The sequence below is a fragment of the Lipotes vexillifer genome, unplaced genomic scaffold (assembly GCF_000442215.2).
Source record: "Lipotes vexillifer unplaced genomic scaffold, Lipotes_vexillifer_v1.1 scaffold258, whole genome shotgun sequence".
Classification (NCBI taxonomy): Eukaryota; Metazoa; Chordata; class Mammalia; order Artiodactyla; family Lipotidae; genus Lipotes; species Lipotes vexillifer.
Genome location: NW_006793735.1, coordinates 1,023,751 through 1,038,034, shown reverse-complemented (window position 1 = coordinate 1,038,034; position 14,284 = coordinate 1,023,751). Strand labels below are relative to the sequence as shown.

The window sequence follows — 14,284 nt, the reverse complement described above, 5'->3', positions numbered from 1 at the left end:
TGATTTAAATTTCAATAGTCACACCTGACTAGTGATTGCTGTATTGGATTGTGTTAGATGACACAGTTCTTTGAGTTGAAAAAGCACAGTCTGCAGAATATGCAGATGGTTCCGATGTACAGTAAACATTAAGAGGCACTTTCTTGGGTGATACTGACAAAAGTTGTCTATTTTTTAATTGGGGTAGAGTTGATTCACAGTATTCTGTTAGTTTCAGGTGTACAGCATAGTGTTTTTTGTTTTATGTTTTGAAAAGCTCTGCTCCAATCCATGCTCTTCTAGAATCCACTTTCTAAATAAAAACAAAGGTGGTATTATCGATCCCATTTAACAGACAGGTAACTGATGGTCAGCTGTTGAAGGCAATACAATTAGTGGTAAAGCTGGAATTTGGACCCAGGTGTGTCTGTTGGAAGGTTGAAATCACAAACGCCTACAGAGGCCAGGTAGGGCAGACAGATGAGTCAAGAGCTTTGGTTATAAAACAAAGCAGCTAGTCTGGATCTGGTTGATTACAGTCCAGAATTGCCAGGTCACATCTTGTAATTTTTTCAGGAAAATCCATAATTCTGGACTCTTATGTAATATATTCTTGGTTTTAAGACCCTGTATGGATCAAACAAAACAAATTTGCAGCCCTGATACCGTCCGCAGGCCACCAGTTTTCAACCCTGGCTGGCACAACAGTGGGAAAGCTTTCCTCTTTGCTTGGCTGCTTCTACAGGGAACTGAGAACGTGGATTTGGTCTTCCCAGTCCTTTCCAGGCAGAGTCAAGGGCTTCTCACAGCAATGACCCTTTCAATATTTGTCACATGTCACTAGATGGTTATTTACATGTTTGTCTTCTCAGCTAGATTGCAAATCCCTGGAGGAGAGGAACATCTACTCAGCTACCTATTGCCCGCATAACACCTGGCAAATAGAAAGCATTTAATACATGCTAGTTGAACAAGCATGCATAAAAATTAGAAGCTTGGGCTTCCCTGGTGGCGCAGTGGTTGAGAGTCCGCCTGCCGATGCAGGGGACGCAGGTTCGTGCCCCGGTCCGGGAAGATCCCACATGCCGCGGAGCGGCTGGGCCTGTGAGCCATGGCCGCTGAGCCTGCGCGTCCAGAACCTGTGCTCTGCAACGGGAGAGGCCACAACAGTGACAGGCCCGCGTACCGCAAAAAAAAAAAAAAAAAAAAATTAGAAGCTTAAATAAATACAGCAGTTATGGGCCATTTCTTCATTTTCACTTTAAAATTCTATGGCCAAACTTGTGTTGTTGTTGTTGTTTTTAAGCCTAGGCTCAGACTTCCACACAAATATTACACACAATAATTCAGAAATCATCTCAAAGTAATAATGGCTACCATCTTTTTATTTTTATTTTTTAAATTTTTTTGGCTACCATCTTTTTAAAAGACTGCTATGCATAAGGCTCTTTCTGTACATTATCTTATTTAATTCCCTCCAATAACACAGTGAAGTAAACATTGTCATCTCTATTTTACTGAAGAGAAAACAGATTCAGAATCGTTAGGTAATTTGCCCAGGGTCACACAGCTCTCAACTCTGTTGCTTCCCAGTATGAACGCTCTGTGAGCTCTGCTCAGTGACTCCCCCTGTGCATTTTAAATCTGTCTGGAAAAAGTTAACATGTCTAATCCCTTTCCTTTGGTGGAAAGTCTGAGTGGAGGCAGAAGGTGAGCCAGGGTGGGTCCCTGAGGCCAGAGCTAGTGGAGCGAGGCTGTCTCAGTGGGTGCAGTCTGCCAGAATTAAGCAAACCAGGCAGCACAGAGCTGGTGTTGGTGAAGACCGGTAAGAGGTCTAAGAATGTCACTGTAAGAAGGAGAGCCAGACAAAAAACCCCAGAGCCAGAAAATCTGTGAGGAATAGGAGCTTAGGGAAGAACAGATTGTGCCTGCATCAGAGGGTCATACTGGTTTTCTTTACATAGTCTCTGAAGGTTGATACTTGGGAAAGTCACAGGAAGGCACAAATTCTATAACATTCCAGAGCAGTGCCAGACACCAAAGCAGGGACTCAATGACTGATGAACTGTCATAAGGTTGCTTATAAGGGATTCACTAATAGATGTCTCTTACCCTTAAAATTCAAGCAAAACAGAGGCTCAGAAAATTTGAGAAAGCCAACACAACCCAGTGGGTATTTTGAATTGTAATTTTATCCTCCCGACCCGTTTCCTGCGCCAGCAATTTCTTCACCCCATGAAGATGTTACCATTCAGCATCTATTAATCTGTTCGTTTTAAGGATCAAACTAAAATCCATTTGCACATTCACGTGAAATGCTGATCACTCTCAAGGAAGGCATCATGGAGCTGGGGAAGTTCCAAAATAACCCAAGGAGAGAGAATGATCTCCAGGATTTTAGACTTTGAGTCCTGAGCCTCTAGTGGAGACTCAGCAAAGTGGTATGATCCCATCCCATGAAATGAGGAAAGGAGTGGACACAGAATTTTCCATCAAACTTCATAGCAAAAGGGCACATGGGCTTCCCTGGTGGCGCAGTGGTTGAGAGTCCGCCTGCCGATGCAGGGGACACGGGTTCACGCCCCGGTCCAGGAAGATCCCACATGCCGCGGAGCGGCTGGGCCTGTGAGCCATGGCCGCTGAGCCTGCGCATCTGGAGCCTGTGCTCCGCAATGGGAGAGGCCACAACAGTGAGAGGCCCGCGTACCGCAAAAAAAAAAAAAAAAAAAAAGGGGGGGGCACATGATTTGAAGCTTGAATCTTACACTTCTAAGATGCATAAAGAGAGGTATATTATTAAATACAATCTTACACACTTGGTACTAAGTTTATGGAATCTTTTGCCAAGGAGTGGTTCAGGCTGAAAATAGAAATTGTCACAAAAAAAGTAAATATATTTGATCATCAAATTCACAATGGGTTATTAAGAGAATCTAAGGGTGTTTGAGGACAGATGTGTTTCTGACTCTCTACAGTTGGCATCCTAGAGGGCAAGCTTGCTCAAGAACAAGAAGTCCCTGTATCTCATATAAAACATTTTAAAATGTTTGTTCAAGCATAAAAAGATTTCTGTATCTTGCAAAGGATTTCCTTAGAAAACGACTCCTGTTTAATGGTTTGGACTTCATTTGAAAGGTAAATAAATGAATTTCAATAATGCCAAAAGATACACACTTAAGAGTTTACAACAGTAAGTACTTATTTTGAAATGAATGAGCCACCAACAGAAATAGAATATTGAGGTTCATGCCAGAATGCAATTTTCTAATATTAGGTTGACTTCATTTCAAAACAGAATGAAATTCAGCTTAACTGTGATGAGTTCCTCCTCAACACGTGATGCTTTATTTATTGCTGCCAAAATAAAAATATATTTGTCAATGTGTAAAGTTGTAAAACTTACCCTTTTACTGATATAAAACTTAGAATTAGTGTGATGTGACAAACCTATCCCATTAGAAATATATCAGTTAAACATGTTGACTGATAACCCCAAGTATTATTTCTTAATTAATTTTCAAAAGCCACATACTTTCCAAGGAACCTGAAATATTCCCTTTTTAAACATTCCAATGTTTCCCATGCCTGCCTTTGAGGTAAACTAGGTCTTTCTGTTGACTTTACCAAAAATTATTTTATAAAATACAGCCAACACCTCCTCACAATTTTTTCCTCAGAAAAAAACCCATGGCATATATAAAAGTATGTTTCGAACAACTCCAGTCATTAAGAGCAGAGCTGCAAAGACAAGGGCAGGTTGGTGGGCGGTAGTGGGGGGAGTGGGAGAGTTCTTTTCTGTACTTTGAAATTTGGTTCTCTGTGAAGTAGAATTTCATCAAACTGAATGTGTTATGAATTTTAAATATATTTGATGCTAAAAGAGAAAAAATGAGTATGCTGTCCTTTCTTGTAGGCCTGTCTTTAGATGTCATTACCCTGGCAACCCTTACAAATGGCAACTGACGTCAAGAAAAGAGGAAAAACACTGCTGAGAGCATACACTCCATGCATTATAGATCATCCCGAGGACTTAGAATTCCCAGGCTCATACAGGCACTAAATGGCTTTAAGATGAGCACAAGCAATCTTCCCTTTTACAAACACTCTTCATAAACTTTTTAAGGACTCGGAGATCTGAAAAGAGCATGTTCGAGTCTTTAATTTAAGCAAAATACAGTTCAACTATTAGCTTAGGTGTTCTGTCTCACAGTACCTGCCAAGCCCATTAAAGTGTTTGTCACTAGTAAATCTTTTTTTTTTTTTTTTTTTGCGGTACGCGGGCCTGTCACTGTTGTGGCCTCTCCCGTTGCGGAGCACAGGCTCCGGACACGCAGGCTCAGCGGCCATGGCTCACGGGCCCAGCCGCTCCGCGGCATGTGGGATCTTCCTAGACCGGGGCACGAACCCATGTCCCCTGCATCGGCAGGCGGACTCTCAACCACTGCACCACCAGGGAAGCCCGTCACTAGTAAATCTTAAAAGCAAATGGAAGCTGCGCTTTTATTCTGAAAGTATTTTTCTCCAAGTTTCATTATAAAAGAGTTCAGACATAGGAATTTGAAAGAATTTTACAGTGAATCCCCATATACTCATCACCCAGAGTCTTCCATTACCATTTAACTCTACTGGCCTTATCACATACCTGTCTATCTATCATCTCTGTCTATCTATCTATCTATCTATCTATCTATCTAGCCATCCGTCCATCCATCCATCCCCTTATTCATATTTTAATCCATCTAATTTTTGATGCATTTCCAGCATCGAAATTGTAGACATGAGTGTAGTTCCCCCTAAATACTTCAGCATGCATATCATTGACTAGAGTTAAATATTTGTTTATAGGTTTTCTTTTGATATAACATTTGCAAACAATGAAATGCACATATCTTAGATGTACTTTAGCTGAGGTTTGAAAAATGCACACAAAGTCCTATCAAGCTATAAAACATTACTGTCACCACAGACAGTTCCCACATGCCTCTTCCCATTCAATCCCTGCCCCCACCCACCCTCCATAGGCAACCACACTTCTAATTTCTGAAAGTACTTTTAAGAACCTTGTGTTAGGGCTCATTACTTCTAAGAGCTTCCTCCCTGAACTGTCCCAAGGACTGCATTCATCCTTCAGATTACAAGTGTACATGTTCAGTGACATATCAATTAATGTGGTCAGCATTTACTTTTCCTTTGTTATAGCTTTTCCTCTACTTCAACCGTGTAATCACAATACCCACCCTCCAGGGATGAAAGGGAAAATCAGAATAGGCTGTGTAATTTTCGAGGCTCAGTGCAAAATGAAAATGCAAGGCCCTGGTTCAAAATTAATTAAGAATTTCAAGATGGTGACAGCCAAGCAATAAACTAAATACAGGGCCCTTCTAAATGCAGGGTCTTTCCAACTACACAGGTTACACACTCATGAAGCTGGCCCCGGTCAAAGTATTGAACAACTATTATGGGGTGGCTCAATTGATCAAATTGTAGTTCAATCATAGCAGCTGAGTTGGGTTGTGGAGCTACTCTTTTAGTAGCTGGATGGTGAGGGGAAGTCCAGGGGACATGGCAAAGGGCCAAGGTACTTGGCAGCAGAGAGGTACTTGGGGGATTCCAGCAGTGGTTATATAACAATATATACGGATGTATCAGGATTTCAGCCTTGGGGATGGCCCTTCTGGTGTCCTCTGGCTTAAGAAGTCCCTGGCAAGTGAATCTGGTTCATTCTTTCTTAATAGCCCACTGCCCCTGAGTCATGAAGCAGTCTTGTGACCCAAGCTAGACTAACTGGAGATTTTCCCGATGGTTTTTGTATTTGGAGCTGCAGAGGCAGTACCTCCCCACCTCCAGCCTCCTCCACCATACTACATATTGCATTTTTTATCAGAGAACCAAACTAGGGTTTTTCAGGGTTCTGATTACTTTCAGAGTTTAGTGGGACAGGTTTTCTAGATTTATGGTCCATTTTTCTCCAGGGTCTCCACACATATTATTTTTAATAGACTTCACTTTTAGAGCAGTTTTAGTTTCATAGAAAAATTGAGAAGAAAGTACAGAGAGTTCCCATATACCCCCCTTCCCCCCACAACATACATGGTTTCCCCCATTATCAACATCATGGACAAGAGTGGTAAATTTGTTATCATCAATGAACCTATTTGTCACCGAAGGCCATAGCTTATATTAGGGTTCACTCTTGGTATTTTATATTCCATGACAAATGTGTAATGGCATGTATGCACTATTATAGTATAATATAGAATGGTTTCACTGCCCTAAAAATCCTCCATGTTCTACCTATTCATCTCTCCCTCTCTGCTCTTCCCTGGCAACCACCTGTCCTTTCATTATCTCCATAGTTCAGCCTTTTCCAAAATGTAATATAGTTGCAATCATATAGGATATTGTCACTTCAGATGGGGTTCTTTCACTTAGTGATATGCGTTTAAGGTTCTTCTACATCTTTTCATGACTTATAGCTCTTTTTTTTTTTTTAGTGTGGAAGAATATTCCATTGTCCAGATGTGCCACAGTGTATTTACCCATTTACCTAATGAAGGACATCTTAGTTGCGTCCAAGTTTTGGCAATTATGAATAAAGCTGCAATGAACACCTGTGTGCAAGTTTTGCGTGGACATAAATTTCAACTCATTTGGGTAAATACTAAGGAGCACAATTGCTGCATCATAAGGTAAGACTATGTTTAATTAAAAAAAAACCTGCCAGACCATCTCTGGAAGTTGGCTCTACCATTTTGCATTCCCACCAGCAATGAACGAGAGTGCCTGTTACTCCACATCCCTGCTAGTACTTGGCATTCTGAGTGTTTTGGATTTTGTCCATTCTAATGGATGTGTAGTGATATCTCTTTTTTTTTTTTTTTTTTTCACGGTACGCGGGCCTCTCACTGTTGTGGTCTCTCCCGTTGCAGAGCACAGGCTCCGGACGCACAGGTCCAGCGGCCATGGCTCATGGGCCCAGCCGCTCAACAGCATGTGGGGTCTTCCCAGACCGGGGCACGAACCCGTGTCCCCTGCATCGGCAGGTGGACCCTCAACCACTGCGCCACCAGGGAAGCCCGTGATATCTCATTTTAATTTCCAATTCCCTAACGATCTATGATGTTGAGCATCCATCTTTTCCTATGCTTATTTGCCATCTGCATATCACTTCTTTTTTACTGAAAACTTTTTATTGGCTTCTGTTTTACTTAAATTTTTTTCATTGATATATATTTGACATTTTATATTAAATTAGTTTCAGGTATACTTTATTGGCCTTTGGATAGAAGCGGGAATTTATTTGCCAGGAAGGATGATCCCATCATACTTCTGCTGGAACCAGCACATGGCCTCCTATTTGCTGATTCTGTGTTTGGCCCCAATGCAACCTGTTCTTCACTTCTGTGATGCTGAAACCTGGCCTACCCAACACCACACAGAAGTCCAGACCATAGATACCAGTGCTTGGGTCACATCTGACCCCCCCAGATCAATGTGTTCCTGGATCCCAAAACCAAAGTTTCCAGTATCTGAGCAATTCTTTTTTTCTTAACTCATACTTCATGCCTTTAGACTTCTCTCCAGGATTTCTTCTGCCTTGGTCTCACAATGGATGGCAGTCTTTTCATTTCTCCTGATGCCAAAGGACCTGATGGTGTATCTAGCTTTGGAGAACACAGAGGTCCGGCCGGTGAGCTGCTCCAGCCCTGAGGCTGCCCGGCTCAGTCAGTCTCCCCTCTGCCCCACACAGATGTTGAGGCAGAGCTTACAGATGCGAAGTTCCCGCATGGGCTCTCCTTTTCACTCTGATCCTGAGCCTTGGTGGAGAATGGGAAGGGTATCTGTGTATCTTCTTTGGTGAGGTGTCTGTTCAGGACTTTTATCCATTCCTTAATCAAGATTTTTTTTATTGTTGAATTCTAAAGGTCCTTTGTATAATTTGGATAACAATCTTTTATCAGAGATGTCTTTTGCAAACATTGTCTTCCTATCTGTGGGTTGTTTTCTCATTCTCTTAACAGTGTCTTTTGCAGAGATATTATTTATTTTTTCATTCAAGAAAGTCTATTCAACTGAGGGGACTACTCAGTAGACAAGAAGATCCCTGCCTTCATAACACCTACACTTTAATGGAGAAAATGACAATAAACAAATAAATGAATAAACATATGACAGGCATTTAAGTAGACATGGTTGGGGAGAAAATTTAAACAGGTTAAAGAGTTAGAGAGTGACTAGAGAAAGATCACTCTGGCTGCTGTGTAGACCTAACGTGGCCCAAAGTAGAATCAACCATAGTGGGAACAAGAGCAGGGGTGGGGACACCAGGTGGTAGTCTATTGCAGTCATACAAGCAAGAGATATGTGGGTATGGATTAGGGTGGAAGTTGTGGAGGCGATGAGAAGTATCCAGATTCTAGACACTAGTTTTTTTTTTTGGCTGTACCACATGTCTTGTGGGATGTGGGATCTTAGTTCCCCAACCAGGGATTGAACCTGGGCCCTTGGCAGTGAGAGCTCCGAGTCCTAACCACTGTACTGCCAGGGAATTCCCTGGACACTAGTTAAAAGTAGAGCTGAGCCCTATCCATTAAACCATTGATGTCTCTGTTGAAAAAAAAAAAGTGGAACTGACATACTTGCTCATGGATTGGATGTAAGAGAAGTAAATGATTTCAGCATGAAAGCTAGGTTTGGGTCTAAGCAATCAAGTGAATGGTGGTAAAACTGGCAGGGGAGTGGGGAAGGAACAGGATAGGCAAGGACCAGACCTGGGCATGGGACACTCAAGTGACAATTCGGGTGGAGATGTTCGAGCAGGCCATTGTGAGTCAACTTGAAAAGTTAGCATTGGAGCTATACATGTGACTCTTCCACTTATGAGAGCATGCTGGATATCTCTGCAGGCCTTCCAGATTCTCTCTCCACCCTGCTCCCTGCCTCCATATAGACTAATCCATAGGGATTAAGTCAGTGGACTGCAATCTTCTGGTTTCCAGCAGATTCAGCCCGCTGGCAGCAGATCAGAAGAGAAGAGAGCAAGGTGGAATAGCTTATTCTCCAACTCCCTCCCTGCAGTTCTCCTCAGCTGCCTGAGCCTCTCTGTGAAAATTTACAGCTCCTGTCAGGCGGGCTTCCGCACAGCTGTCTCTCCAGATGCAGTAACTGCTCTGTCCCTTCACCCCTTCTGGTCCTTGGGTGGAAACAGCTCCTCCCCTTACTAGCCTGAGAGTACTGCTGTCCTTACACTTTTACAAATAGTCCCTTTAGTGAGCCCGGCTTGAACTACTGTAATTTGACTGTGCCATCTGTTTCTTGTTGGGTCCTTGACCGAATTTAAAAACCTGAGATTGGATAAGATCACTTAGGGAGTGAGAAGAGATACAAGAGAAAAGAGATTTGAGGATGGACTCCTAGGACAGTCTTATTTAGAAGCTGGAAAGAGGAGGTGGGTTCCACAAAGCGGAGATCAGAGGGATGGGAAGAAAAACAGGAACACGTGGTGGTGTCCGGGTGGTGGCTCAGTGAAGACAGGTGCAAGAAAAAGCTCTCCTACAGTGCCCCAAGCCACCACTGCTCTGGGACTCCCGGAACCTCTTGCTGCCCTCCTTATCACTCCGGACTCCTTGCCTCAGGTGAATTCTCTCTCATGGGTCTTGAAATTGCTTTGTAATTTGGCTTCCGACATTCCCAGGTCAGCTGATATGTTATACGTATCTCAGTCCTAAGGTCTGAGTCCTCCTCGGAGGCTCTCAGCAGCTGTGCAAATGTACAGATGCATTAAGTATGGGAGGGGGGGAAACAGAGTGAAACCGCCAAGGAATGCACACACAGGCACACCCAATTACACCTGCCTCAGGCACTATTCTGTGACTACGGCCAGGGCAGGAACTATTTCATATTCACTCTGATGTTGAGTACTGAACATAACACCCAGTACACAGTGGCAGCTCAGTACATTGTTTTGGATGAATTAATGCTTTTTTAAAACATGGCTTATCGTGATATACTATGCTTTTGGTGCATGAAGGCCCCTTTACAGACTTGACAACTAATTCCTTGAACTGCCGTATTATAATACGTCCCTGATTATGCTTTTGTATACTACGTAATGCCTGGGTGTGAATGCACTTTTTTTTTTTTCTCCAAACAGAATTGTATTGAGAAGATGACAACATGAACTCTGAAGAAACAAAGGCTGTGGATTTTGGTCACTTGGGCTCTAGGGCCCTCAGATAAATATATTACTACTGTATTTCTAAGAACAATTCTCTTTGTTTAAAGTGTGAGACTGCTATTCACTAATATCTTGATGCCATTCCCAGAAATCATGCTTCATGTAATTGGCAAGTTTTTGCAAAGGCTGTTCGCTATTTGCAGCCTCTGTATTAGTGTTCTTGACTGATTTCCTCAACTCTGACTCAGTACAGGTGAAAAATAAATCTCCCTCTTTTACAAAGTGGGGTTTGATTCCTGGCTGTGCCAACTTCACAAGCAGTAACCTTGTGAAAGATCTTAACTGCTTTGAGTCTTAGTTTCCTTATCTGTAAAATGGGATTAATAGTACAGTTGGTCCTCATTACTTACAGAGTCTGTGTTTGCGAATTCATCTACTTGTTAGAATTTATCTCTAACTCAAAAATCAATACTTGGGGCTTCCCTGGTGGCGCAGTGCTTGAGAGTCCGCCTGCCGATGCAGGAGACGCGGGTTCGTGCCCTGTTTCGGGAGGATCCCACATGCCGCGGAGCGGCTGGGCCCGTGAGCCATGGCCGCTGAGCCTGCGCGTCCGGAGCCTGTGCTCCGCAAATGGGAGAGGCCACGGCAGTGAGAGGCCCGCATAACGCAAGGAAAAAAAAAAAAAAAAAAAAAAATCAATACTTGCAGCACTTGTGCAGTCATTCACAAACATGTGCGGTGCAACAAAAAATCTGAGTTGCTCAAGACGTGTGTTCCCAGCTGAGTTCATACTGTAAACCAGTAAACTTTTCATGGTCTATTTAGTGCCATGTTTTTGCATCTATGTGCATTTTCTTGGTGGTTTTGCTATTTAAAATGACTCCCAAGCATAGTGCTGAAGTGTTGTCCCAGTGTTCCTAAGCACAAGAAGGCTGTGATGTGCCTTACAGAAAAAATATAGATGTTAGGTAGGTTTTGTTCAGGCATGAGTTATGGTGCAGTTGGCTGTTAGTTTAATGTTAATGAATCAACAGTGCATATTAAATAAGGTGTCTTTAAACAGAAACATGCATAAAACAAAGTTATGTGTTCACTGGTTCATTGACAAAAATGTGATCAGAGGCTCGCAGGAACCTAATCCTGTACTTCCCTTAGAAGAAATGGTTCAGTATATTGGCTAATTCAGTGTTTGCACAGAGTTTATAAAAGATAGTTAGGATTAGGGTGCCCCTTAAAGACCTCATTTTAACTTAATTACCTCTTTAAAGAATGTATCTCCAGATACAGTTACATTCTGAGATCCTGGGGATTAGGACTTCAACATACAAATTTTGGGGGACCCAATTCAGCCCATGACACCACCTATCCATCCTCATTTCCCACACCTGATTCTCTAGCCAGCCAAACTGTCCACTTGTCATTCCCTGATGTTTCCTTGCCAGGTTTCTGGACTTTGTTCATAATACTCTGTCCTTACAGCATCCCCTATCTCTGCATATCCAAGTCAAATCTGCTTTTCAAAAATGAGAATATTGACAAGTGCCCATTAAGGGGGGTAATTAAGTTAAAATGAGGTCTTTAAGAGTCATTGGTCCTAATCCAATATGATTGATGTCCTTATAAGAAGAGAAAATTTGGACACAGACATGGGTGCACACAGAGGAAGGACCATGTGAAGACAGAGATAGAAGGTAGTCATCTACAAACCGAGGAGAGAGGCTGACATCTTGATCTTGGATTTCTCTGCCTCCAAAACTATGAGAAATACATTTCTGTTGTTTACAGTTGACCCTTGAACAATACGGGTTTGAACTGCATGGATCCACCTACATGTGTATTTTTTTCAATAGTAAATACGGCAGTGTTACACCATCCCCGGTTGGTTGAATCCCAGGTGCAGAACCACATATACGGATGAACTGTGTATAGGGAGGACCAACTATGAATTATACTCGGATTTTCAAATGCACAGAGGGTGGGTGCCCCTAATCCCTGCATTTCTCAAGGGTCAACTGTATAAGCTACTCAGTTGATGGTATTTTGTTATAACAACCCAAATGGACTAGGACACCAGGCAAAGGAGTTGGGGGTGGATTCTGTAGTTAGTGTGAGCAACTGAATTTTTTAAAGAGTGATCCATGCTGTGCTTCAAGAAAGGAACTGGAAGCATTTTCTGAAGAGAATGAGCTAAAAAGGGGAGAAGCAGGAGGCTGGGTAGGTTATCGCTCTTAGAGCGATTCTTACAGGTTTATACACCTATAGTTGAGACTTTTATAAAACAGTGTATTGTAAGGCCCTGTTATAAAAGGCTGTTCAGGATAGTAGTGGAACAAAAAGGTCAAAGAGTCTGGGACAAGGCTGGGCGAACGCTCTCTAACAAAACAATGATATTGCATGGGTTCTGGAAACTTTTGCAAGAGCATGTTTGAAATTTTCAGTGGGGCCATGAGGACTACAAAAGAATTTTGCAGCAATGACCCCTGAGCATAGGATGTACTATTCCCAAGTGTGATGAGAATATCACTGTGGATATGAAATATTGAGATCTGGCTTGTGAAAATAACAGGTCTCTAGCAAACATTCAACAGAGAGTCCTGAGCTGATGTATGTGCCTGGACAAGCGGTAGCAACTGAAAACTTACTTCATTTTGTATCTTTTTACTTCATTTTGTTTTTGGCCTGCTGGAGTTTGATCATCCTAGGGAAACTGTGGCAATGATTGCATGAGTCTGCAAAGCAGATAATAAAAGCCAGAACTAGTAGCTGTGTTTGTAGTAAGGAGGGTATAGTTTGGAGAGGTATCATAGGGTGGTATTGATAAGACATAGTAACTAATTGGATCTGAGGGTACAGAGGAAAGAAGCTGAGATTGCCCAGAATAACTCAGAGTTTGAACTGAGTAGAATGATTTCACTTTTGGACATGTTGTGTTTGAGGTACATTTCCAACTGGGGCATGTGAATGCAAAAGTCTAGCAGGCAAAGACTGGAATGTATAGACTTGAGAGCTATTTGCCTGTGGGTGACAGATAAAGCCAAAGGAATAGATACCAGGAATCTGCAGTGGAAGAAAAGACAGGTAGAGGCTGTGAACAGTTGTTCCCAGGCTGCAGTGGAAAGAAGTGGAGACCCAGGAGTGATCAGAGATAGAAGAGGAAAACCAGGACACAAAAGCCACCAGCAGAGGAACAAGTGATACAGTTAAGTTTGGAAAGAGATGGATAGATGAAAATACATAGGAATAGGGTTAAAGTGGAGGACATTCAAGAGAGATGAATTTCATTTCAGAGAAGTGAAAGGCTAGCTCATCTTAGGGAGTTGGAAAAGAATTAAGGAGAAAAGAGGATGTTTGGAATATGCACCATGAGGAGTACACTTGGAAGTAAATAAAGCCGAGCAAAAGGATTGCTGATCCCAGTGAGAATTCAGTTGATATTCTATAGGGTAAAAGTATAAGGGAAAATTGTATGGTTTCCTGATGTTTCCCTTAATGCTTTGCAGCTGTTTTAATCAGCACTTTTTCAGTTGCAAGTGACAAAAATCTTAATTCAAAATAGATTAAAGGAAAAAAGGAAATTTATTGGCTTACATAACAGGAACATCTAAACAGCATAATGATTTATGACATGGCTAAATCCAGAGCCTCAAAAAATGTCATCAAAACTGTTTTTCTCCATTGTTTAGCTCTGCTTTCCTAAGTAGCCACTGCCAGCTCCAGAATACAGTCTACCTGCTTTAGCAAGCCCCCGCAAAAAGAGCATTTCTCTCCCAATTTTCCAGCCAAACCCTAATATAGACTACAGTTGCCCCAACTTGGGTAATGTGACAACCACTGGACTAATCACTGGGGCTAGGGGATGGGATAGTTTGACTGCCTGGGTCTGAGTCATACACTCACCCCTGAAGTCATGAATTACATAAACCCAAATTGAGGAAGGGGTGGTTTTCAAAGGAATGCTGTCAGGTGAAACAACCAGGTCCACTACAGACCAGGAAGATGAGAGGAGAAAACAGATGGGAAGATCAGTATCTGTCAGGATAGGTTAGGTTAGGTACAATAACAACCTCCTAATTTTAAATGCTTAAAACAACATAGATTTATTTCTTCTGTTGCTATGTGTCCACTGTC

General features: G+C 42.2%; 1 pseudogene; it reads right to left on the bottom strand.

Moving 5' to 3' along the window:
• Positions 1-7,275: 7,275 nt before the first annotated feature.
• LOC103084179 (60S ribosomal protein L11 pseudogene) lies at positions 7,276-7,767 on the bottom strand (annotated as a pseudogene).
• Positions 7,768-14,284: the final 6,517 nt, after the last annotated feature.